This window comes from Perognathus longimembris, chromosome 4, assembly GCF_023159225.1.
Source record: "Perognathus longimembris pacificus isolate PPM17 chromosome 4, ASM2315922v1, whole genome shotgun sequence".
NCBI classification, from domain to species: domain Eukaryota; kingdom Metazoa; phylum Chordata; class Mammalia; order Rodentia; family Heteromyidae; genus Perognathus; species Perognathus longimembris.
The window spans coordinates 51,419,301-51,447,143 of NC_063164.1; the positions used below are offsets into that span (position 1 = coordinate 51,419,301).

The 27,843-nt window shown below is 41.3% G+C and overlaps 1 pseudogene; it reads left to right on the forward strand.

Moving 5' to 3' along the window:
- The window catches only part of LOC125350862, a 73,189-nt pseudogene extending 54,383 nt beyond the window's left edge, over positions 1 to 18,806 (forward strand).
- The last annotated feature ends 9,037 nt before the right edge of the window (positions 18,807 to 27,843 follow it).

Below are 27,843 nucleotides of genomic sequence, written 5' to 3' on the forward strand. Positions count from 1 at the left end.
GAATATAATCAAGGCAGTTTATGACAAACCAACAGCAAGCATAACTCTAAATGGTGAAAAACTAAAGCCGTTCCCTTTAAAATCAGGAACAAGGCAGGGATGTCCACTCTCTCCCCTGCTCTTCAACATAGTACTAGAATTCCTAGCCAGAGCAATCAAGCAAGAAGAAAACATAAAGGGGATCCAAGTAGGTAAAGATGAAGTTAAACTCTCCCTCTTCGCAGATGACATGATCCTATACCTAAAGAATCCCATAGACTCTACCCCCAAGCTACTAGAGCTGATCCAAAACTTTGGCAAAGTTGCAGGATATAAAATAAACCTTCAAAAATCAATGGCCTTTCTCTATGCTAACGACCCAAAGACTGAGGCTGATATCAGGAAAGCAACGCCCTTTGCAATAGCCCCCCAAAACATAAAATACCTAGGAATAACCTTAACCAAAGAAGTGAAAGACCTCTTTGAGGAGAACTTTAAAACCTTGAAAAACGAAATTAAGTCAGAACTAAGGAAATGGAAAAACCTCCCATGCTCCTGGATTGGGAGGATGAATATAATCAAAATGGCAATATTGCCAAAGGCTATCTACAAATTCAATGCAATACCCATTAATATCCCAACACCATTTTTTGATGAAATAGAGGAAGCAATCCAGAAATTCATATGGAACAATAAAAGACCTAGAATAGCAAAAACAATCCTAAGCAGAAAGAACAGTGCTGGAGGAATTACAATACCCAACTTCAAGTTGTATTATAAAGCTATAGTAATAAAAACAGCTTGGTATTGGCACTGGAACAGGCCTGAAGACCAATGGAACAGAATTGAAGACCCGGGAATGAACCCACAGAACTATGCCTACTTAATCTTTGATAAAGGGGCTAAAACAACAGTTTGGAAAAAAGATAGCCTCTTTAACAAATTGTGCTGGAAAAACTGGCTCAACACATGCAACAAACTAAAACTAGATCCTTATATATCACCCTGCACCAAAATCAATTCCAAATGGATTAAAGACCTCGAAATCAAAACAGACACCCTGAAAACACTAAAGGAAGGAGTAGGAGAAACACTTGGGCTCCTTGGTGCAGGACAGAACTTCCTTAACAAAGACCCAGAAAGGCTACAAATCAAAGAAAGGTTGGACGAATGGGACTGCATCAAACTGCAGAGCTTCTGCACGGCAAAGGACATAGCTTGCAAGATAAACAGAAAGCCCACAGACTGGGAGAAGATCTTTACCGGACATTCAACGGATAAAGGCCTCATATCTAAAATATATGCAGAACTAAAAAAAATTACCTTCTTCCAAAACAAAACCGCAAAGAACTAATAGCCCGCTCATCAAGTGGGCTAAAGACCTACAAAGAGACTTCTCTGATGAGGAAATGAGAATGGCCAAGAGACATGAAAAAGTGCTCTACATCACTGGCCATAAAAGAAATGCAAATCAAAACAACATTGAGATTCTATCTCACCCCAGTAAGAATGTCATATATCAAGAAAACTAACAATAACAGTTGTGGAGGGGATGTGGCCAAAAGGGAACCCTACTTCATTGTTGGTAGGAATGTAAACTGGTTCAGCCACTCTGGCAAGCAGTATGGAGATTCCTCAGAAGGCTAAATGTAGAACTCCCCTATGACCCAGCAACCCCACTTTTGGGTATTTATCCAAAAAACCACAAACAAAATCACAGTAAAGCCACCACCACAACAATGTTCATTGCAGCGCAATTTGTCATAGCGAGAATCTGGAACCAACCCAGATGCCCCTCCGTAGACGAATGGATCAGGAAAATGTGGTACATATACACAATGGAATTTTATGCCTCTATCAGAAAGAATGACATTGCCCCATTTGTAAGGAAATGGAAGGACTTGGAAAAAATTATACTAAGTGAAGTGAGCCATACCCAAAGAAACATGGACTCTATGGTCTCCCTTATTGGGAATAATTAGCACAGGTTTAGGCAAGTCACAGCAGAGGATCACAAGAGCCCAATAGCTATACCCTTATGATCACATAAGATGATGCTAAGTGAAATGAACTCCATTTTATGGAAATGATTGTTATATCACAGTTGGAACTACTTTCAACATCCCATGTGTATTTGTAGCTTCTACTATTGATGATGTTCTTGTATCACCTTCCTGTGGTTGTTCCTACACTATCTCTGTAATCTTATCTGAGTATATTGGAAACCGTGTATACTGGTATTAGAATTAGGAAATTGAAAGGGAATACCAAAATTGAGGGACAAAGGGTAAAATAAGAGAAACAACAACAAAAGCAATACTTGCAAAACTGTTTTGTGTAAGTGAACTGAACACCTCAGGGGAGGAAAGGGGGAGAGGGGAGGGGGGTATGAGGGACAAGGTAACAAACAGTACAAGAAATGTATCCAATGCCTAACGTATGAAATTGTAACCTCTCTGTACATCAGTTTTATAATAAAAACTTAAAAAAAAAAAGAAAAGAAATTGTAAAAAAAAAAGAGTTCAGGGGTAGCACGCAGGCCCTAAGTTCAAGTCCTATTACCAACAAAAAGAAACAAAGAAAAAAACATAACAGGAGTGTGTAATTCAAAAGAGCTAATACCACAGGACTCCTGAGGAAAAGTCAGAGCATTTTCCCTAGCTGGATATTTCTGGGGCAGGGAGGCAGTGGGATGTGAAGAAGTAGAAATTTCAGGGTAAACAGAGGGCAATGGTGTTGTGGTCATCTCACATCTGTACTAGCCAGCACAAGACAGATGTTAAAAGCAAATTGGGGAGAGGGTTCAGGAGGGGAAAGAAAACTGGGAGAAAAGGAGGGAAGGTATGACACTGTCAAAAAGAAATGTACTCAGTATCCAATGCCTAATGTATGAAACTGTAACCTCTCTGTACATCAGTTTGATAATAAAAATTTGAAAAAAAAAAAAAAAAAAAAAGAAATGTACTCGGGCTGGGAATGTGGCCTAGTGGTAAAGTGCTCGCCTTGCATACATGAAGCCCTAGGTTTGATTCCTCAGCACCACATATATAGAAAAAGCCGGAAGTGGCACTGTGGCTCAAGTGGTAGAGTGCTACCCTTGAGCAAAAAGAAGCCAGGACAGTGCTCAGGCCTTGAGTCCAAGCCCCAGGACTGGCAAAAAAAAAAACAAAAACAAAAACAAAAACACCAAACCAAACAAAAAGAAATGTACTCAATACCTGAATTATGTAACTTTAATACCTCTGTATGTCACCTTTATAATAAAAATTAAAACAAAAATTGATTGCTGGGCACTGGTGACTCATACCTATAATCCTAGCTACTCAAGAGGCTAAGATCTGAGGATGCTGATTCAAAGCCAGCAAGGTATTCAAGACCATGAGACTTTTATCTCCAATTAACTAGCAAAAAGCTGGAAGAAGAATTGTGGTTCACATGGTAGAGTACTACCCTTGAGCATAAAATCTAGGAGATAGTGCCCATGTTTTGATTTTAAGCCCTAGTAATAGAGGGGGCAGGGGAGGAAGCTGGTGCTAAATTTCCCTTGGTTTTTCAGCCTACACCACACCACTAAAGCCAGAATTTCAGAGAACTAGACACAAGTACCCTCCTGCCACTATCCATCTCAGGGGACACTGTCACCAGCCACCAGCCTGCGCTTCCTATCTCCCTTCACCATGGTTGCAGAGAGAAAGCCAAGGTTTAAGGTAGGAGTCCTTGAATCTCCTTGAAATTATGCACCAATTTTGTTGCCAGAGTAAAACGAGACAGTGAGGGTCAGATAATAAAGGAAGCTATGAGCCAGCTAGAAGGTTATAGGCCTCTACTTCAGAACAAAAGCATGGGACAAAATCAGAACAAGTCTCAGAGGGATGCCTTTATCACAGGCAGATGGTATCAGAAAACATGTATGTGTGTAAGGAAAGGCTTTTTACCTTGAACTGCTTTGTAATGTCTTTGACTTGTTAAGAATTTCTGAATTTTATGAAAGCATAAAATAATCATTTAAGCTCTACTCCTAGAGATCCAAGAATATACAATAGAGTGAAGACAGGCTTTTCAACCTGCTGAATGCTGACACTTGACCTCTATCTCTCACCTTGTATATAAATCAACTCCAGTTGGATCAAGGAGCTCAAATTGAGATCTGAAACTTTCATTATACTACAGGAAAATGAAGGAGAAACTCTGGGAAATATAGGCGCAGGTAAATTTTTCCTGAATAGGATTCTAGATGCCCAGAGGATGGGAGCAAGAACTGGCATATGGGAGCTTTTCTACACAGAAAAACAAACTATCACCAGAACCAAGAGATAACTCACAGACTGGGGAAAAAAAATACTTCACTAACTATTCAGCTAGATAAAGGATTTATGTCCAAAATATCAGAAAACTCATAACAGCAAGAGAACTAGTAATAGGATCAGTAAGTGGACAAGTAAATGAGACAAACATTTCTCACAAGAAGAAATATAAATTGTTAATGACTACATGAAGAAATATTCAACATCCTTAGTCAGAACAGAAATATAAATCAAAACCACACTAAGATTCCATCTCATACCAGTCCAAGTGGCAGCCAGGAAGAAAACAAGCTACAAATGCTGGAGAGGATATGGGGAGAGAGGATCCCTTATACATGGTTGGTAAAAATGTAAACCAGTGCAGCCTCTGTGGGAATCAGTATGGAGGTTCCTCAAAAAACTCAACCTTCCTTGTAATCCCACTGTACTACTATTGGGCATATATCCAAAGAGTAAATCAATACACAAGAAAGACACCTGTATATCCACGTTTACTGCACAATAACCAAATGATGGAATCAATGTTGTCTCAACAACAGATAAATGGAAAAAGAAGTTGTGAGATAGATATATTCATATTCTTTGGAATACTATTTAGCCACAAGGAAAAATGAAATCATGTCATTTTCAGGAAAATAGATGCAACTAGAAGATAGCATACTGAGACAAGCCAAGTTCAAAAAACAAGATATTGTATGTTCTTACTCATTTGTGAGAGTTAGCAGTTTATCTCTATCTATCCATCTATATATATCTATCTATTCATGAATGTACATACACACATTCATATACACACATATACATAATTATGTATATAGCTAAATGTGAAATACGAGTCAAAGTAACAGACTACTTAGGAGAAGAAGGGAAGTGGAAAAGGAAACAGAAGGAGGGTGAATAACACTGTAACACATTGCAAGTATTAGAGCAACATAAAGAAGCACAAGGAGATGTGTTGGCAAGCAGGGGACTGGAAGGAGAGAAATAGACTATGGGTTGATGAGGACTACCTGCTGGGAGTTGGGGTGGTGAGGACAACAAAGGAGGTTAAGTACTGTTGCAATTGATTATTTGCAACTATGAAAATGGAACAAGAAAACCTGGAGTACAGGAATGTAACAGAGAGGTAGGATTGGTTGAACTGCAGTGTAAACATGTGAAAATGTAACAGTGAAACACTCTGGGTGACTAATATCAGCTAACAAAAAAATGTACATTTAAAATGGCTTAAATTATTTAAATAATACCAAAAGATTTACCAGGCTGTCATTGTAAATGCTAGGTCATTTTATTTTGAATAACAAGAATTGAATTGAATTGAATTGAATGAAGATCCTATTTTTGGCCTTAAGTCAGACTTAATAAACAGAAAATATTGAGCTATACAGAAGTCATCTTACCTCTGTTTCATTTTGACCTTCCATTCTGTAGCTATTTTTAAAATATATTTTTCTTTTTCATAGGAGTACATTATTTATTATCTGCATGAAAGAGTGATTTGTTTCTATTAATAAAAAAAAGTTCCTCCAACTCAACCAGCTTCCTGAATCAACAAAAATTCTGATATCATTAGAAGTCACTTGAAAACAACAACATATTTTTCTCTTAAGCCTTAAGATCTGCCTGACCTTCATCCTGTCTTCTCCATCCATCTTTCTCTGAGGTGGCAAGGCATTCTCATCTCTCATTTCTGTCCCTTCAGGTCCTTCTTGTCCTTGGCTCTCCACCACCAGGATGACCCTAATTTAGCACCTGAGCTATATGTTTCCAGCTCGTAACATTTCAAATAGAGAGCTATCCTTCACTAACGACTGGAACAAGGGCTGGGAATGTGGCTTAGTGGTAGAATGCTTGCCTCACATGCATGAAGCCCTGGGTTCCATTCCTTAGTACCACATAAACAGAAAAAGACAGAGGTAGCTCTGTGGCTCAAATTGTAGAGTGTTAGCCTTGAGCAAAAAGAATCCAAGGACAGTGCTCAGGCCCTGAGTTCAAGCCCCAGGACTGGCAAAAAAAAAAAAGATTGAAACAACACACCTTTAGGTAGGATGTTTGTTCAGCATTGGCTTCACACACATTCAAGTTCACTGCAGACCTCCCTTCAATGCTACCAGTCAAAGCAATTCACTGTACTGCAGAAAGTAGCACTTTCATCATGATATGATGGGGCTTATTTTTTTTCATTCCTTTTATTTTGTTTTTGCTTTTACTTTTTTCCTGGTGCTGGGGATTAAGCTCAGGGCCTCACCTATGCTAAACCCTCTTTTACTAAGCTCTACTCTCAGCCTATTAGAGCTTGGTTTTTATCTTTCACATCTGCAAAAAAGATAACCAAAGCTCTCTGTCCCTCTCCAATACTACAAGCACAGCAGGCCATCTGATGGGCTGAGACTACTTTGGTCTCAAATGCTTTACATTTTTCCTATATTTGGAGAATTTTCTACCTTAGAGATATTTTTTTCCCCCATGGTAGAAGCCATAATGCTGATCTTCCCTGCTTCCCTTGCAGCTAGGCCTATGTGACCTCAGTTTGCAGGACCCCACTTGTTTTCCAGGTGGTTTCATTTGACAGTGAGCCTATGAGGATGTCAACTAGGCAGAGCTGGCTTTCATGGAAAGGGTGGCTATGGGGGCTCTCAGGAGCAAGCACATCATCTGTTCTCTGGGGTGTAGACCTGGATGCAGCAGCAGGGCCCATAGCTGATTCACTTCCAAGCTGGCTAGTTGAGCCATATTCTGGACTGACAATCTAGCCTTCCTGAAGATTTTAGGAGTGCTAAAATCCATGAATGGAGTTCCCTTTCTATTAAAATCTAGTAAGTGGGCTCAGCTATTTATAACGAAAGTCCCCAGCAGGCACAGCAGCCACCAAGCTCCTCCCCTTGTACTTGGCAATAATCTCCTTTTCCTGCTGAGCCTTGGTCCCTTCCTGCAGGTAGCTAGCTAGCTCTTTCCTGCCCCAGGCCCTTGCACAGGCTGCTCCTCAGTTGGGATGCTCTGTCCCTTCCCTGACTGTGGCTCTCTCCTAAGCTCAAACAGCACAAAAATTAACGAGGTTACTCTTAGTTTGGATGCACCTCCCTGGCATCTGATATTTTCCTCATGATACACAGATATTCAGATTAAATACTTAGTTGGTTAGTTAATGACCTCATTCCCCAAAGAGGCTGTAATAGTTATAATATTAACAGCATTCATTAGGTTCTTTCCAAATATTAGATTTCTAATTATTTTATATGGATTATTCCCTTCCTTCTTTCTTTCCTTTCTTCCTTTGTTTATTTTTGTTGTTGTCTGTTTGTTTGCTTTGTTTTGTTTTGGTCAGTACTAGGGTTTGAGCTCAGGGCCTACAGCTTGCTAGACAGGCATTCTACCACTTGAGCTATCCAACCCTTTTTGCTCTTTTTTTTTTCTGCCAGTCCTGGAGCTTGAACTCAGGCCCTGAGCGCTGTTTCTGGCTTCTTTTTGCTCAAGGCAAGGCTAGCACTCTACCACATAAACCACTTCTAGCTTTTCCTGTTCATGTGGTGCTGAGGAATGGAACCCGGGGCTTCATACATGCTAGGCAAGCATTCTACCGCTAAGCCACATTCCTAGTCCCACTCTGGGTTTTTTTTTTGTTTGTTTGTTTTGGGTTTTTTTTGGCCAGTCCTGGTTCTTGGACTCAGGGCCTGAGCACTGTCCCTGGCTTCTTTTTGCTCAAGGCTAGCACTCTGCCACTTGAGCCACAGCGCCGCTTCTGGCCGTTTTCTGTATATGTGGTGCTGGGGAATTGAACCCAGGGCCTCATATATACATGGCAAGCACTCTTTTTTTTTCCCCAATTTTTATTATCAAACTGATATATAGAGAGGTTACAGTTTCATACATTAGGCATTGGATACATTTCTTGTACTGTTTGTTACCTTGTCCCTCATACACCCCTCCCCCCTCCCCCTTACCCTTTCCCCCCTGAGGTGTTCCGTTCACTTACACCAAACAGTTTTGCAAGTATTGCTTTTGTAGTTGTTTTTCTTTTTTTACCATGTGTCTCTCAATTTTGGTATTCCCTTTCAATTTCCTAGTTCCAATACCAGTATACACGGTTTCCAATATACTCATATAAGATTACAGAGATAGTGTAGGTACAACCACAGGAAAGTGATACAAGAACATCATCAATAATAGAAGCTACAGATACACATGGGACGTTGAAAGTAGTTACAACTGTGATATAACAATTGTCTCCATAACATGGAGTTCATTTCACTTAGCATCATCTTAGTGTTCATAAGGGTATAGCTATTGGGCCTTGTGATGCTCTGCTATGACTTGCCTAAATCTGTACTAATTATTCCCAATAAGGGAGACCATAGAGTCCATGTTTCTTTGGGTATGGCTCACTTCACTTAGTATAATTTTTTCCAAGTCCTTCCATTTCCTTACAAATGGGACAATGTCATTTTGGCCTAGTGGCAAGAGTGCTTGCCTCATATACATGAGGCCCTGGGTTCAATTCCCCAGCACCACATAGACAGAAAATGGCCAGAAGGGGTGCTGTGGCTCAAGTGGCAGAGTGCTAGCCTTGAGCAAAAAGGCAAGCACTCCTGCCACTAGGCCATATCCCCAGCCCCCCACTCTGGTTATTTTTAAAACTGAATTTTACTTCCTTGTCCAAGTCAGCCTGGACCTTGATCCTCCTATTTAAATAAAATGGTTCTCACCATATCAGGGAAGACTGATATATGCCACCATTCCCAGCCTTACCTGTTGAGATTAGATCTTGAACTTTTTTGCCTGGGCTAGACTGGAACTGCTATCCTCCTCATCTCACCCTCACGAGTTGCTAGGGTTACAGGTGTGAGCCACAGCATCTAGAACTTAATCTCAATCTACAACTCTGAAAAGAGATTATTATCCTAAAGCCAATTTTACAAATGGAGAAACCAAAGCTTAGAGACGTTAGCAAATTCCAGATTATACAGAAAGTATATGCCGGGGGCCAAGGTTTAAACCCAGGAAATCTGACAGCAGATCAGTTTGTACTCCATCTGTGAAGAGGGCATTTGTCAATTTTCCCTACATGTTTAGCTTCACTGGTTGTGTTTGTGTTATCTCTTTGCTCCATAGTGTATATAAATAATTTCATTTGATGTATATAGTTTAACAATGTTATGTAATTTAGCAATAAATAAAAGTAGATAGGGAGGCTCGCTTTTTTTTCCCCATAGGAATGTGCAGTGGCTGATACTTCTCTGTGAAAGCAGAATTCTCACCCCAGTAGCTAGCACAGTGCCTGGCACACAGGAGGTACCCCTCCTTACAGGTACAGTGACAGCCCTAACAAGAGAAAGCTCCCACATATCAGTTTAGGTGTCCAGTATTGTTATGTCTATGAAGACATCCTTGTTGCTCTTTCTTGCATTCTGAATCCAAGACAAGATTTTCACCCAGGCTTGTAGAATATCCACTCCACACCTCTCTCCTCCTGTGCTGCACACCAAACCCTGAGCCTTGCACAAGCTAGGCAAGCCCTTGATTTGTGGATTCTTTTAGACGCATCTACCATCCCTTAGCAATAAAGCAAAGATGGGGGATGGGTGGAGCAAGGGGCAGTCAGGGACGTGCAAAGTCTGTCTCCCCTCTCTGTGTGTGCTGATGTCCCACTCTAATTCCAGCGCCTCTTTTTCTCTGCAGATACAAAGACCTGCCAAAGCTTTGGGGTGGGGGTGGGGGGCAGGGCATGCCTGAGCTGGAAGGAAAAGAAAGGGGACAACAGGAGTTTGTCCATGAGTGAAAGAGACTGACCATCTGAGAACATGGCAACAGCTTGCCGTACCTCTTCCTTCGCTAATAAGGATGGTGAAATTCTTGAGATTGGAAACTGAACTGAAAGGGTGACGCAGCTGAAGAACTTCTTCCTATCAAACTGGAGGCCCTGAGTTCAAACCTTAGTACAAGGGAAAAAAATTCACACCATCATCCTAGATGATAAAAAGATATAGCTCATATTTTGAAAGCCCTTGGAAGTGCTACTTTGGCCACAACTCTGACCTCATAAATGGTATTTTTTCAGTGTCTTTTAGACTTGCACATCAATTGAACAGTTTTTAGACAAGTCTGTAAGCTGCTTCTTTCAAATCTGAGAAATGGGAGGAAATCAGGTGGAGCACAGTGCCAGCACAGAACAGCCTGTGGAAATATCCGCTTAACAACAGAAAGCATGTGGGGCCTGGGGTCCCTACGTCCTTGAGGCAACTGGCAGAGGACTGTACAATGGCTGATGCAGACACAGGGGTGACCCTTGGGCAAGCAGGCCATAGGGTCAGCCTGACCTCTGCAAAATGCTGAGCCTAACCTTGGCCCACAGAGCTGGCACCCACTAGCAGACTGCCCACCAATATTGCTTCTCAGACCTCCACCATCTTAAACAATGCCAGTAATGGGGTAGGGGAGCTAAGGGCAGGAGGGGCCACAAACTAGGACAATCACAGTGCCTTGGGCTACAAAGGAAGCAGTAATTAACTGCTGTAGAGACAGGCTTGATGCTGAAGGAGGCCACTCCTGTAACTGCACTCCTGTGTTGAAAAACAAATGAGCTTCACAGCTATCGCTTCTTTAAAACCCATGTATGAAGCCATTTGTATGAAACCATAACCCCTCTGTACATCACTTTGACAAGAAAGAAATGAAAAATAAAAAACTATGAAAAACATCAACACATTTAGTTTGCAAATGGACTAAGATGATTATCATTCAACAATTGTTTACTTAGTACTTACTATATGACATATACCATACCAATTACTAGAAATTTAGTTATATATGCATGTGTAGATGTTTGCAATATATGTGTATTTGAGATAGAATTTATATTGTATATTTATATAATATAAATATAATAGGTAATTTATATTGTATATTTATGTAATATAAATATAATAGGTACAAATATGTGTTTATATATAATTATATAGAGAGAATTTATATTACAAATTAGGTATATTCATACAGGTTCTCCAACACATATGTAAATATACATATCCATGTATAGTCTACAAATGAAGGTGCTGTGAAGTTCAAGCTAGAATATTAGCCACTTAATGATGACATAACTCAATTATATGGTTAACATCTAAAAGCATAGTAGAAAAAATACCTATTTCCATTATTGTGTAGCTTGTGACAATTGATGTATCCACTCACCTAAAGTACATCCACAGACTTTTCTAGTACAGATAGCAGAGAATCACTCCAGATCACAAAATCAGAGTTTAGAAGAATGGGATCCAAGAAAGCATCCTTTGTAAAGACTTTGGGTCATTGTGAAGCTTTCCCCTCATTCAGAGCCACTAATCCACATGATCTTAATGGTAGCTGAAGAGCTGCGATTCACATCCCTAGCCATTCACAGCCAGCCCAATTTTTTTTCTTCAATGTTTTTATGTAATTGGCATTAAATGTAGCCACATTTCTTGTGTAGAGGATATGTATGGGAAACTTTATGCCAAAAGGGATCCAACCCTGACAGATACTGTAACCACGATGCACAAAGCAAAAAACAGAGAATACCTGGCAGGACACCTGGAGGGGAAAATGAAGTACTCAAAGAGATGCTTCAGGAATAAACTCCCCCCTAGACACAAAGAAGGCTTGGGAAACTGTCGAACACATCCAAACCTTACTCACTGAAAGACAGCCTCTATTCCACTGTTAGCTTAAGTGTCAGCTGGGGCAGAATAATCAGTGACAGGCAAATAGGCAGAGCAGTGGCTAGTACCCCATACACACACTTCAGGAAGGGCTGGGGAATGGCTCAGTGGTACCGCATGTGTTGAGCATGCATGAGGTTTCCAGCAGCAGCAGCAACAACAATAATAATCCACTTAGGCCAATGCTATTAGTGTTAAGGAATAAATTAATTAATGAACCAATTAATTAATTTTGTACTGGGGATTGAAGTCAGGACCTTGAGCTTATTAGATAAGCATTCTACCATTTGAACCGTATACTAGGTATACTAGTTCAAGAAAACTCATTTCAGCAGGTGCTGGTGGTTCATGCCTACAATCCTAGCTACTCGGGAAGCTAAGATCCAAAAGATTCTTTTCTGTGCAGAAAATTCTGAGAGACTCCATCTCCAATTAATTAACAAAAGGCCTGGCTGGAGATTTGGTTCACTGAACTTTTTTTTTTTTGTCAGTCCTGGGGCTTGAACTCAGGGCCTGAGCACTGTCCCTGGTGTCTTTTTGCTCATGGCTAGCACTCTGCCACTTGAGCCACAGTGCCACTTCTGGCCTTTTCTGTATGTGTGGTGCTGAGGAATCGAAACTAGGGCTTCATGTATACAAGAGCAAGCACTCTTGCCACTAGGCCATATTCCCAGCCCCTGGAGACTTGGTTCAAATAGTAGTGTGCCAGCCATGAGCAAGGAGGCCAAGGGACAATATGAAGCCTTGAGTTTAAAGAAAGAAAAGAAAAAGTCTGTTTCTATGAAGAGATCCATTTAAAAAACAACAGCATATCTAAATAGAGAATGTAAAGTATTCCCTTGGGTGCTATTTGAAGTGCTTTAAACAAATATTGAAGTACTAGGTTTAGGCAAGTCATAGCAGAGCATCACAAGGCCCAATAGCTATACCCTTATGAACACCTAAGATGATGCTAAGTGAAATGAACTCCATGTTATGGAGACAATTGTTATATCACAGTTGTAACTACGTTCAACGTCCCATGTGTATTTGTAGCTTCTACTATTGATGATGTTCTTGTATCACCTTCCTGTGGTTGTTCCTACACTATCTCTGTAATCTTATCTGAGTATATTGGAAACCGTCTATACTGGTATTGGAACTAGGAAATTGAAAGGGAATACCAAAATTGAGAGACACAGGGTAAAAAAAGACAAACAACTACAATAGCAAACTTGCAAAACTGTTTGGTGTAAGTGAACTGAACACCTCAAGGGGAGAAAGGGTAAGGGGGAGGGAGGAGGGAGCTATGAGGGACAAGGTAACAAACAGTACAAGAAATGTATCCAATGCCTAACGTATGAAACTGTAACCTCTCTGTCCATCAGTTTGATAATAAAAATTTGAAAAAAACACAAATATTGAAGTACTAAATGTTTCTACGCTGCTAGTTAGATATTGTGTCTATTACCATATTGTGTCTATTACCATTAGAAGCCTGCAGGTAAAGCCAGCTGGGTCTTAATCAAGCAGCTACAAAGGACAAGCTTTAAAACTCTGATGTCATCAACAAGCACCTCTGTGTTTCTGCTCTGGTGGCTGCTCCTGACCTTCAGGACTTTGGCTCCTGGGCATGACAGCCATGTCCTGTACAGTGCCATACATGCTAAGGCCAACCTTAACAAAGCAGGAGTGCTCAAACGTGACCACATGGCAGTGATTCCTAGCAGAGGACCCTAAAGCCATGCAACAAACTTATAATCTGTGCCACAATTATAAACCACATCTGACTTTTTGAAGTTTTCTAGTAGCTACACTGAAATAAGCAATTCATCTTAATATATTTTATCAAATCCAATATATCTAAGATATTGTTACTTGAACATATCCACATGAAAAACATTCTTGGTGAGATCTTTTTATTTTAATGTGGTGAGAGTTTGAAATCCAAAGTATTTTCTACTTGGAACACATCTTGGTTTGGGGAGCTCCATAGCTACATATGGCTCATGGCTTCTGCCATGCACAGCTCTAAAGGGAGGAAGGTGAAGGTTAATAGCACAGTGGAGATCAACCAGCAAAATCAGCTCTCCATGCTAACTTTGAGGGATGTAAGTCTTTCTGTGTTTTGTTTTGTTTTGTTTTGATTTTGTTTGGTGCCAGTCCTGGGGTTTGAACTCAGAGCCTGAGCTCTGTCCCTGAGCTTCTTTTGCTCAAGGCTAGTACTCTACCACTTGAGCCACAGTGACACTTCCAGCTTTTTCTGAGTAGTTTATAGGAGATAAAAGTCTCATGGCCTTTCCTGCCCAGGCTGGCTTCAAACTACTATCCTCAGGTCTCAGCTTCTTGAGTAGCTAGGATTATAGGTATGAGCCACCATAGCCTGACCTTCCTTTTATTTCCAAATAAAAAACTTTAAGCTTTTCTGTATAGAATATCTTATGTTTTAACTTGCTGTTAAATTACTGTTAAATTTTTCAGTAGCTTCTATATACAGAGATGGATGGATGGATGGATGGATGGATGGATGGATGGATAGATGGATGGATGGAAGGATGGATGGACAGATGAGATTTGGTTGGATCCAGTCCTGTTAGGATTCTGGGACTTTCTTGATTAAGCTTCTGGAATTTGGCAACGAATCTGTTGACCTTCCCAGTCCCTTGGGTCTCTGCTTTTTCTATCACCTCTAATGAGTCCATTGACCTATCCTGTAGAGGCTGAAACTTGAACTAACTCGATTCATACCAGAGCCTCATGACCCTTTAGGTCTCTGTGTTTGTTTATCTCTGCAATTTTTCTTAGTCTCTCTGAATATGCAAGGACCAAGATCTCCTTCAGTGCACCAACCGTAGGTGGTCAAGGTGAGTGTGGACACTGGGAGTTAGTTTATGTTGATTTTAATGATGCCTTTTTCTTATGCCCTCGTTCCTTTTCTTAACCATTCTTTTGGGCCCTAACTTTTTGTTATTACAAAAGTTCCTAGAATCTCTTTTGATGGCCTTTTTGATTTGGAGAGGAAAAAAAAATCTCTTTGAGAAGATTGATCAGAATTCCAGAACCTCAGGCTTTAACAAGGAGTGGCCTGTCTGACAGCTAATCCCATGTATGTCATATATCTATTCCTGAAACATAATTTGGATGACTAATATCCCCTGGGCTAAGTCAAGCATTGGTTCCTTCCAATTCCACCCAAATTCTCAAGTGTGTCTCAAACGGACTCAAAAAGAAAGCCTTACAAGTGGTCAGCAAGATCACTGGCTGGCCTTGACCAAGGCATTGAGCAGCCAGGGTCCAAGGAGAAAGCCAGGGTCCATGTCTCAGCCAGGGAGAGAGGCGAATACCAGGCTTTTGAGAAGGATCAGAAAAAATGAGACAGAAGAATGGGTGAGAGAAGTCAGGTTGGAAAGACAAGAAAGAAACAATCTCCTGTGACAAACATCAGGATTTGTATGGAAGAGACTATGGGAATCAGACCTTAGAGACCTCTGTACTAATTTCAGCTCTTCGTGTGCACTGCCCTTTCTTGTTGAAGTCTACAAAATACTAAGTATGGAAAAGCTCAAGACAAGCTGGTGAGAGGGAAAGGGAAACCAGTTGTTCTTCACCAGATTTCTTAAACAATGCTTGATGGCACCGAGAGATCACAATTTGACATTAACTTCCTGCGCTCAGGGCCTGTACTTCCTTCATTCCCTCCCTACCCCACTGTGGGGCTCAAGACGTTAATTATAGAGAAGGCAAAGAATTTTGCATCTGTCTGGAAAACAAGCCAGTCTTTTTTTTTTTTTTCTGCTCCTTTTAAGTCCTGGGATTTTCCATCATTAGCCATCAAATGAATTCTTAAACAGTTTCTTGCTAATCCCCTGTGTAGGTGATTCTAGAAGCACACACACACACACACACACACACACACACACACACATACACACACACACACACACACACACACCACAGCAGCCACAGTACAGATTCATGTAAGCAGTGCTTTATGGACAGTGGCAATTCTGAAATATTTTGTTCAAAGAGGAGGAATTTCCTGGTGTTTTTCCAGCAATAAACAGACAAAAAGCCAAAAGAAATGCTTGTCTGTAGTGAGTCAGAACCTGGTTGTCCCTGCTCATCCCTAAGCCTTCCTGTGAGGACCAGAGGTTCTGCTCCCTCTGCCTTGAAAGACTCAAGGTCATTTCAGTAGCTTGGAGGTCTCAGGGCTCACCACCTAGGACAGCCGCACAGAAGATGGGTAGCAAAGAAGAAAGAACCACTGTTATCACAAACCCCAGAGTTTTACTGGTCAAAACAAGTCTATCAGCCAGGTGGCTCATGCCTGTAATCCTAGCTACTCAGGAGGCTGAGATCTGAGGATCCCCATTCAAAGCCAGCTCAGGCAGGTAAGTCTATGAGATTCTCATCTCCAATTAACCACCAAAAAGCGAGAAGTAGAGCTGTGGCTCAAACGGTAGAGCACTAGCCTTGAGGGAAAAAAAAAAAGCCCAGAGACAGCACCCAAGCCCTAAGTTCAAGCCCCACTTTTAGCATGTATGCACACCCACATGTACACACACACACAAAGTCAGTCATTTACCTTTCAAAGCAGCTGTTAGCAGCCAGAGATTTGATAATACTTAAATAATCTAAATTGTTTAAATTATGGATCTAAGAAGACTGCTAATACAGTTGGTGGATGGTGTAATTTTAAAAACTCCATGTAGGAGGCTCCCTTCATCCAAGGTTTGCAGTGATTTTCAAAAAGAGGCCATCTACTGATAAGTACATTCTTAAATGTAGTTATTCATACAGTGAGTATTATTCCACCATAAGAAGCAAACAAAGCACAAATACTTGCAACACTGTGGCTGACGCCTACCAAACATATATTGTCTAATTTGTGAAATGTCCAAATGGCAGATCAGTGGGGGATAGAAAGCAGGATTAAAAAAAACTGAGAAGTAATGAATGCAAAAAGGTCCAAGGTTTCCTCTTATACAGGTGAAAACATTTTGGTATGAGTAAGCAAGTAATAGTGGTACAATATAGAGAATCACAGCTAACCATTACTAATGACAGGTTTTCTGTTATGTGATTTTATTTCTTAAATGTTAAATTTAAAGGAGAAGGGCAACTTAAACCATCTTTAGGAGAAGCCTTCATGCCTGAGTTCAAACTTAAATTTTGTGCATGTTAAGAGCATCCTGAGTTAAACCACCACCAATCAATCTCATAGGGGAAATACTTGATTGGCTAGCTCAGGGCTGACCTTGGTGGGCGGGAACCACTGAGAGGCTGTTACTTGCATGCAAGTCTCTGAAGGATTCTCACAGCAACCCTGGAACAAGTGAGCAGAGATTTGTTTCAAACCAGGGAACTGTAAGAATCATTCCATCCTGGAAATATCCCTTCACTGAACCACAAACCATGCTTTTCATTGCACAGTTCTTTTGTTAAACTTGGAGGCAGATAGATAGGCTGCTATTTGCATAAATGTTTTCCAGAATAGAAACACAAAAACCTGTCAACACTGTCACCTTGGAATAAGGGAAAGGAGCAAGGGAACTGCACTTGTTATTTTGTACTTTTTAAAATTTTTATTTTCTTACTGTTATTATAAAGGAGATATACAGAAGGGTTACAGTTACATGAGTCAGGTAATGAGTGTATTTTGTACTTTTTAAAAACGATTTTTATTTTTAATTATGTGCATTTATGACCTTTGGGGGGAGAGGGAGGTGGTATAGGAATTTGAACTTGAGGCCTTGAACTCACCCAGCTGGCACTCTACCACTTATGTCATGCCACCTAGTCTAGCATTTTGCTAGTTAACTAGAGATAACATAGACTTTTGTCCTTAGGCTGGCTTTGAACCTTGATCCTCCAGGTCTCAGCCTCCTGAGTAGCTAGAATTACAGTATGAGCCACCAGTACCCAGCTTTCTATTACTCTGATAATTTATAAAATATACTGCTATATTTCTATGTGCATGTAAGTATAGAGAGTAATATCAATTTAAAAAGTACTACTGGGTCACTTAATTCTTCCAACTGGTCTCACTAGAAAAGTCACTTGTGCTTTCTCTTTGCTGCTACCCTGCTCTGGGATACCGCCAAGGGGGCCTTGGGTTTTGGAGACCTCGAAGCCCCAGGGGTCTCCAGGTGCTCGGTGACTACCTGGCAGACAAGAGTTCCATTGAGGAGTAAGCACCATTGCAAGCAGATGCAGCAGTATCTGAAGCAGTCTCCAGCTTGCTGCCTGCCAGCTTGTGTCATGCTCTGCGTTGGTGGAATCACATCAGGTCCTATGTAAAGGAAAAAGGCAGCCTGTCGGGAGTGAAGACATCTTCGGACAAGTGTGGCACTGCCAATGTGAAAGACACCGCTGGAAGCAGAGCTGTGGAGAGTAGAGATGATGATGGCATTGACCTCTTTGGGTGTGAGGAGGAGGTAGAAAGTGAAGAAGCCAAGGAGCCAAGGGAAGAGGTCTTGCACGCTACAAGTCAAAGAAAACCAAAAATCCTGCGCTTGTTGCCCATTCTTCCATCTTACTAGATGTAAAGCCCTGGGGTGATGAGATAAATGCAGCACGATTAGAGGAGTCCATTGGAAGCATTCAAGCAGATGGCCTGGTCTGGGGATTCTCTAAACTGGTACCGATGGGATATGGAATTAAGAGGCTTCAAATACACTGTGCAATGGGAGATGATAAAGTAAGCTAGACATGCTGGAGGGACAATCATTGCATTTGAGGACTATGCGCAGTCCATGATGTGGCTGCTTTTAACAAGATCTATAATCACCCCATATTGTTGCATTTAAATAAGAGTTTGAAAGATAAATTTTTAAAAAGAAAAATCAGTTGAGTCCAAATTGAGACATGTTCTGCAAAGCAACTCTTAACTTGGACACTTCAAAATTTCAGTGTCATAAAGAACAATAAGAAGCCTAGCACAGTGGCTAGCACCCAGGAGGCTGAGGCAGGAGGATCTCCAGTTGGAGACCAGACTGGGCTCATAGCAAGATTCTGTCTCAAACAAGCACAGAGCCAAAGCAAACAAACAAATAACAGAATAACACTAACAAAGTCTGAGGAACTACGGCAGGGTAAAGGGAGCTAAAGAGACCTGACAAAACTTGAGTGTGTGACTTTCACTGGATCCTGGATCTGAAATTGGTTTTGTTGGTTGTTGTGGTTGTTGTTTGATACCACTCCTTGGGCTTGAATTCAGGGTCTGGGCACTGTCCTTGAGCTTCTTTGCTCAGGGCTGGTGTTCTACTACTTGAGCCACAGCCCTACTTTCAGCTTTTTCGGTTGTTAATTGGAAATCAAAGTCTCATACCCAGGCTGGATTTGAATTGCGATTCAGATGTCAGCCAGATGTCAACCTCCTGAATAGTTAAGATTACAGATGTGAACCGCCAGTGCCCAAACTGAAATTAGTTTTTAATTTGGGTCAGGTGTGGCAGTCCTGTAACCACAGTATTTGTGATGATGAATCAGGAAGATCACAAGTTCAAGGACAGCCAGAGCTATAGAGTGAGAGTCTGTCTCAAAAAAGGAAAAAAAGGGGGGGGGGAGTTATTGGGACAACTGAGAAATTTCAGTATGGACTGTATGTTGGATACAGGTATTTTGGATCAGTGTTGAATTCCTAGACAAGATATTCATAAGAAAATTTTAGCATGCCTAAACTCACGTGTACGTGCATAGATGCATGTTTGTGTGGAGAAAGAGAGAGCAAAAATACAGCTTTCAGTGTTTACCTAATAACTATCCTTAAAAAGAAAAGAAAAAAGGGAAAATCTATTTTTATTCTAGCAGTTGCATTAACAAAGAGCAGTAGCCATAGTGTGAAGTTTCATGTTCATGAGCTCACATTTCTGTTTAGCTTCCTTTATCTTTAATTTAATTTACCAAACCTACATTCCAAATAACCAATACTGTGCTCTTCCCAGAGACCTCTGCAAAGCCAGTCCTATCTGTCTACATAGCTGCCAGGTGCCTTCACCCTTTGCCAGCCAATCTGGGCAAAGGCAAGTCACTTGAAGAAACAGAGTTTTCCAGGAGAGTTGTATCTTACAAGGTCTACCAAGTCCCCATTCCTCCCACCTCATATATCCTTCATTTTACACACACACACACACACACACACACACACACACACACACACACACACACACACACACTTCTTTTACTCCACATACCTCAAGGGGTGTTTTTTGTTTGTTTTTTTGGCCAGTCCTTTGCCTTGAACTCAGGGCCTGAGCACTGTCCCTGGCTTCTTTTTGCTCAAGGCTAGCACTCTGCCACTTGAGCCACAGCGCCACTTCTGGCCGTTTTCTGTATATGTGGTGCTGGGGAATCGAACCCAGGGCCTCATGTATACAAGGCAAGCACTCTTGCCACTAGGCCATATCCCCAGCCCCTTGTTTGTTTGTTTTTGGCCAGTCCTGAGGCTTAGACTCAGGGCCTGAGCACTATCCCTGGCTTCTTTTTGCTCAAGGCTAACACTCTACCTCTTGAATCACAGCACCACTTCCAGCTTTTTTGTTTGTTTGTTTGTTTACGTGGTGCTGAGGAATTGAACCCAGGGCTTTGTGCATGCTAGGCAAGCATTCTACCACTAAGCCACGTTCCCAGCCCAAGCGGGTAGTTTGACCTCCTCTTATTATAACATACTTCTCTGGTAGATGAAACAACCTGTTAGAAACTTTAGTTCCCACATAGATAGACCAGGCTTTGAATCTCAAGTTGTATCCTTTGAGCCTCTGTTTCTTCATGTTTAAAATGGGGTAGCAATCCTCCTCTTCCTTAGGACTATTTGCAGACTTGATAAGTAGTGGGAAGGCACACCATAAATAATGAGTATAGTTGCTTTTTCAGGGATTTTGAAGGGATCTGAATGCAATATATGAAAATCAAAAGATCCCTTTAAGAAGTCACCTTAATGGTAGAGAAAGGATTGTTTAGTGAAGGATTTAATTTTTCCTGAATGATTCACTATGAGCAAAATCATTGAAAAATGATACTTTTAAAGGGCAAACTTATTACACAATGACACTTCCAAGGTTTATTATCCCTAGTATTTAACTACTTATCTTTTCAATTTTCACACAAAGCTAATCATTAATATTATGGTATTCTAGAAGTAATTATTTTAAAAGCTTTTGCTGTAATAGCTGAAGCTTCTCTGGCTATTTCTGGTACTGAAGAAGGTAAAAGTGTTTATTTTTTAAGGACTGACATAAAAGAGATTGATTTTTTTGATGCCAAGAAATCACTTAGCATTCATGTGACTTCAACTTCATGGCATCTTGGAATATGTTTATCCTTAATCAAAATTCTTCTAGAGGCAAAATGCCAACTCTTTCACCTCTTTCTACTTTCCCTCAGAAACCAGGGAGAGGTTGGAGACAGGTCATGACCTACCGCTGATCAGGAGTACGGGCCAGCAGTGGGATATCTTCCACGGTCTTCCCATGAGCTGGTAGCACTTCCTGTCCAATTCCTCTCACACATCTTATCTTGAGGCTAGTGTCTGACCTAGTTTTCAAAGAAATCAACCGACATGCAGGAATGAATGGAAGGACTCCAGGCCTTGGCCCTAGCGTGCATCGTTGATCATACGTGATATGAAGCATGCCTTGACATACTTTCCAAATATTATCAAACTGATGTACAGAGAGGTTACAGTTTCATACGTTAGGCATTGGATACATTACTTGTACTGTTTGTTACCTCATCCCTCATACCCCCCTCCCCCCACCCCCTTTCCCTTTCCCCCCATGAGGTGTTCCATTCACTTAGACCAAACTTGTTTTTGTTTTTTATATCATCCTTGAGTCCAGTACAAATGACAATTTAAAAAAATTTAACTCTAATAAACATTTGTCTAGTAGGGAAACAAAATCTGTAAGAGTTATTGTGAGTAGGTACTGATGGCTCATGCTTATAATCCTAGCTACTTGAGAGGGTGGATGGAGGACTGAGAGTCCATGGATTCCATCCATAGAAGAAGCTGGTTATGGTGGTGCATGCCTGTCATCCCAGCTACAGTGGAAAGGCTAAAATAGGAGGATTGCAGTCTAGGCACACACCTGAGCAGGAAGTGAGACCCTATCTCAAAAATGACCAGTGTACAAAAGGGCTGGAAGTGTGACTCGTTAGTAAAGAAATTGTCTGGCCTTCACAAGGGCCCAAGTTCAATCCCCAGAACTGCAATTGTTAGCTATTGACATGCATACTTTTTTACTTTAGAAAATTGTAGTAAAGAACCAATCCAACAAAACAAGAGTAGAAATGAGCTGACCCTTCCTTTGCAGAAACACAGGACTCTAATGTAAGTTATTTTCAGTAATCACCATAAAAACATTCATATAAGCATTTGTTATACACTGGCAGGCATTGTGCTAAGTGCTATTGTATATACTGCCTCATTGAGTCCACAAAATCTCCGTAAGAGATGAACTAAAATTTCTATTTCAAATTTTAAGTGTATTTGGAGGTATGTGGGTTATGAAAATGGAACAAATTTGTCAGATGAAGTGGCATATATATGCCTGTGATCCTAGTTACTTGGGAGTCAAAGACAGAAGGATCACGGTTCAAGGCCAGCTCAGGAAAAAGCAAGAGACCCTATCTATAAACAAAACTAGAAAAGCAAAAGAGCTGGAGTTGTGGCTCAAGTGGTAGGGCACTTGCCTAGTGAGCAGGAGGCCCTGAGTTCAATCTCCAATAACATAAAAAACTAAAATAAAGAATTTATTATTATACAGTACTTATTATTATTATTATTATTATTATTATCCTCAGAAATGATAAGCCCCAGTTTATTCATGTGGGAACTTTAGCTCAAGTGGTAGAGCACTAGCCTTGAGCTGAAGAGCTCAGGGACAGTGCCCAGGCCCAGAGTTCAAGCCCCAGGAATAATTGAATAAATAATAATGGCCACATGTAGACTAGATCTTCAATCTAATGTTCTTCCCCAGAGCTTTTGGTTCAACTGGCCCAACCATTCCTGTCATCTTAATGCTCACAAAAGGTAATAGAGTAACCAGCTCTGGAAAGGGCCTTCATGATCACTTCACCCAGAGGCCCTCAATCCCATCAGTGTATTAGAATCACCAGGAGAGCTTTTATTATTTACCATTGCCCTGGTCTCATCTCAGATCAATGAACTCAGAATCTATGTAAATGGGATTCAGACATCTGTATTTTGTAGAATCTCTCCATAATTCTAATGTGTAACCCCAGCTGAGATCCCACAATCTAGCTATTATGACAGAGGTGGGTGTCATTTCAGATACTAATCCTACTTGGCTAATAATGGTGTGAAACAGCCTATAGGATGTACTGTGGGCTCTGAGGCAGAATGCTATTCAGAGCACTATGGGCAATGATCTCTGTCTCAGAGAAGGGAGTGGGGGATGGTGTCCACCCTGATTTAGTATAACACTTTCATTTGAAAGCTGAGGAAACTGGGGGTCAAAGACTGTGATTTACCATGGTAACAAAAATGAGCCAGCAACAAAACCAACCCTCAGCCTAGGTCTCCTCACCTCTAAGTCATCAACCTGACTTACTAATATTTACCAAGTGACTCCCAACATGATTCACATCCTCAGGAGGATGAAAGAATGGTCCTGGGACTGATCTGATCATGCCACCACACACCAGCCTTTTCCTATACCTGTATCCAGCACCCCTCATATCCTATGAAGAAGAGTTCCCTAAAACAGGGGCTGCCCATAGTAGTCAAGTGGATGCAAGGTGCTCACAGTTCCTACTGCTCTCCTCTGCAGTTGCCAGGCAGGTTTACTTTAAAGAGAGCCAGACAGAATGTCATTGCTGGGCTGGACTAGGACCTGCGGCTACAACTTCAGCTTATTACTAAGCCATGGGAGAGGCTGCCTAGGAATGTGCCTGGTGGCTGCTTCCTGCACACCCAGGTGCATCTTTCTGGCATAAAATCATTGCCTGTCTTAGAACCCCATAGGGGTGTGTTGTGTGGTATGTGTGTGTGCGTGCATGTGTATGTGTGTGTGTGTGTGCACTGCACACATTTGTATGACTCAGGGGTCTGTCATAAAGACCCAATGAGTCACTCATTTCCTGAACAACACATTATGGAGACAACCCCAGGATGCACAAAAGCACAGGAAAGGAGCCCAATGGATTGGGTTGCATGTTTTCAGGAAATGGCTATTTTTAATATAAATACACATACATTACACCTGAACTAAAAGTCAGTAAGTTTAATATCTTTTTTTTTTTTTTTTTTTTTTTTGGCCAGTCCTGGGCCTTGGACTCAGGGCCTGAGCACTGTCCCTGGCTTCTTCCCGCTCAAGGCTAGCACTCTGCCACTTGAGCCACAGCGCCGCTTCTGGCCGTTTTCTGTGTATGTGGTGCTGGGGAATCGAACCTAGGGCCTCGTGTATCCGAGGCAGGCACTCTTGCCACTAGGCCATATCCCCAGCCCCAGTTTAATATCTTTTCATCCGGACATTTCTCTGTTCACAGTGACTCCTTTTTAAATGTGTTGTGGAAAAAAAGCATCAAATTTACCATTTATCTTTTTTTTTGTTTTTCCAGTCTTGGGGCCTTGGACTCAGGGCCTGAGCACTGTCCCTGGCTTCTTTTTGCTCAAGGCTAGCACTCTGCCACTTGAGCCGCAGTGCCACTTCTGGCCATTTTCTGTATATGTGGTGCTGGGAAATCGAACCGAGGGCTTCATGTATACGAGGCAAGTGTTCTTGCCACTAGGCCATATCCCCAGCTCCACCATTTATCATTTTTAAGCATACAGTCAGTGACATTAGGTACAATCACATCACTGTGAAATATCTCCATAATCTATATCCAGAGTGTTTGTCCTTTCCCACACTGAAACCCTTGTACCCATTGTTCTAACTACCCCTGTCCCAAAACACCTGACATTGTGTCTGTTAAATTTGATTGTCACTTGTCTATGCTTTACTTTATGAATTATTTGTTTTTAAAACTGTAGTGTGTGTGTATGTGCACACATGCACACATGTGTACATTGGTACTGGAGTTTGAACTCAGGGCCTTATTCTCTTGCTTTCCCTCTCATGGCTGGCACCCTACCACTAAGCCACACTTCTATTTCTGGCTTTTGACTGGCTAATTGGAAATAAAGCATCTCAAGGATTTGTCTGCCTGAGCTGGCTTCAAACTTCAGTCTTCAGGTCTCAGCCACTCAAATAGCTAGGATTACAAACATGAGTTACTAGAACCTCGCAATTCTTCCTAAAGAAAAAAAGAAGGATTTTGCTTTGATTTCTTGATAAATATATTTCTTTCTGAATCTGTTATATATAAATAGAAATGATTTTCTGAAATTCCTATTCCTATTAAGTATCTATAGCTGTAGAAGCAGAGATAGCCAAAGGTTGCTGCAATTCAACAAAGAAGTTCATTTTAGGGCACCAAATCCAATAACAAAGAGGAATCAGTTTGCCAAAATCCATTGCTTTCCACAGGGGGATGACAAAAGGGGTTTTGAAAGGAACTTAACATATAAGTCAAATTATTTTTGTGAGGCTCTCTGCCTTAGCAACTTCTATAAGAGAAGCAGGACAAGCTAAGCTAACCGCATAGCTACAGTATCTTTGGCTTTCAGTGGCTACTAGTACTATGCTACACCATGCATCTACAGCCTGACGCCAGCTCTACACACTTCTGCAGGAGAGGGAGGCCATACACACCCAGAAGGACTGAAAAGCAAAACACACTTCCTGTTCCTAGCCTCTAATCTCAGGGCCAGCATGGACAACCTGTGCAGACACCCGGGAGAATTAGAAAGAGATTGAGACACTAGCCAGATGAAATTGCCTGCTAGACTCTGTGATCACACTCAGTAAAAGAAGGTGCCTGCAGGATTGGCTTCTTTGTGAGGAATTTGACTCCTGATATTCTCAGAGGGCTGCTCCTCTTTAAAATATGTGGCATTTGAGGGCTGAAGTCTTACATCTAGCAGCTTTGTAATATTCGAATTTGTGATCTCTATGAAATAGGCCTCAACCATGTGTTCCCAAGCCCCAGAGCTGCTGATCCATGAGAGGAGACCCACCCACCACTAAGTTGAAATGTCTCCTCTCCTGACTGAGAGGAACAGCCTGGAAGCCAGCCAGCTTCTGGACCCAAAGCACCACCAGAAGCCTAGCCTGCTGATTCATTTCCACGCCTTGTTGCTCCCCACCCACAGAACAATATGCTGAAGCATTTCAAATAGCTTGCACCAAATGCCCTGCTAACATCCCATCACAGCTTCAAAGAAATTAATGGTTTCCCCCAGAAGCTTTTATTTATACAAATTCAAAAACCTCTATTAACACCTTCCCAGATTTATAGACCTCCTCTTGCTGCTGCTGGATTTTTTTTTTTATCCTGATGCTTCCACTGAAAGAATGAGAATGGAGCAAAAATAAAACCCCAGGAGAAAGAAAGTGCCTTGGCAAATTGTGAAGTGAGGGATGGCAGACGTGGAGTCAGGAAACAGTACAGCCAGTGACCATTTCAAAATGTAACTACAATCAAGTGGATGCACACCTTTCCTAAACCATCAAATGGTTTCCTGCCTTTCTTAGGACAAAGACCAAATTCTCGACATGGTGTACAGGTTACTTTCTCTCCCTGACAGCCCCATAGCTTCATTTTGCATCCACCTGTCCTAGCCCACAGCCATATCCCCTTTTTCAGCTCTGTGGTTATATCACTTTCCTTCCTCTCTTAGGACCTTTACATATGCAATGCCTCATTCATAGAAAACAGTTCCTGCTCAGCTTTGCATCTATTTTAACCCCTAAGATTCTCCAGCTCCCCACATAAATGCCACTAGCTCAAGGAAATATCCCCAGTCCCTCCATTCTCCTCATCAATTTCCTCTAGCATTATTGTCATTCCAATTTTGCTCGTGTGCTAAATGAGGTGAACATCTCTCATCACTTCCCAAATATTTTGTGCATATCAAGGGAGATGTTCTACACAACAGAAGATAGAGAAAGCACGTCTATTTCAACTTGTCAGTGTACCTTCCAGTAAAGCAGAGACTACAGAGCTGAAGCTATAATACCCAGACTCTCTTGCAGCTATGTTTCTACATGTTTGGTGGGGCCTACCAGTCAGATATCCTGTACATGGACTAAATATAGAAAACTGAAATTGGATATGAAGGGCCATGAGCTATGCATTCTGCTAGTATAGACAATTAGAGTCACATGACTCCAGATCCAACAGCTCTGATCTCCACCTTAAAATAAGGGCAATATATTCTTGTGACCAATATTTCTAGCATTGGTTCCTGACTGTAGCAGAAGTGAATGCTGCCTTAGCTGACTATTTCTGTGATATAGCTATGGGAGTCATCCTTGAAAGCCAGCCTGATTGGCTGCTTCTACAGTTCATATTGTAAGTAACCAATTTCCTATATTAAATCTTTTTCCATTCAAAAGCCTTAAGTGGTGTCTGCTATCTGCACTCAGTTCTGACACATATTAGAAAGGGCTTCAGGACCTAGAAAACGCCTGTGGAAATGTGACTTGTGTAAGTAAAGCCCCAGAATTGTCACCCAGAGGCCTGAAAAGAGTCATAGGATGCAGTTTTTAGGAACTGCAGACAAGTAGTCACATTCAGAACAATCTCCCTAGAGCCAATAGTCATTTTTTAAAAAGGAAAGTTCTTGGCAAATGAAAGGGTTTATTTAAACAAAGGGTCAGGCAGCATTCAGAACTGTAGGAGGTTCAGAAGCTCTATTCTGCAATGTGGGCAATGGGTATTTATAGACAGAATAGGTAAATAAAATATGAACAGATGGGTTACAGCTAGCCATTGTTTGGACATGATATCTTGGCTGCCTGTGACTGGCTAACACTCAGCTT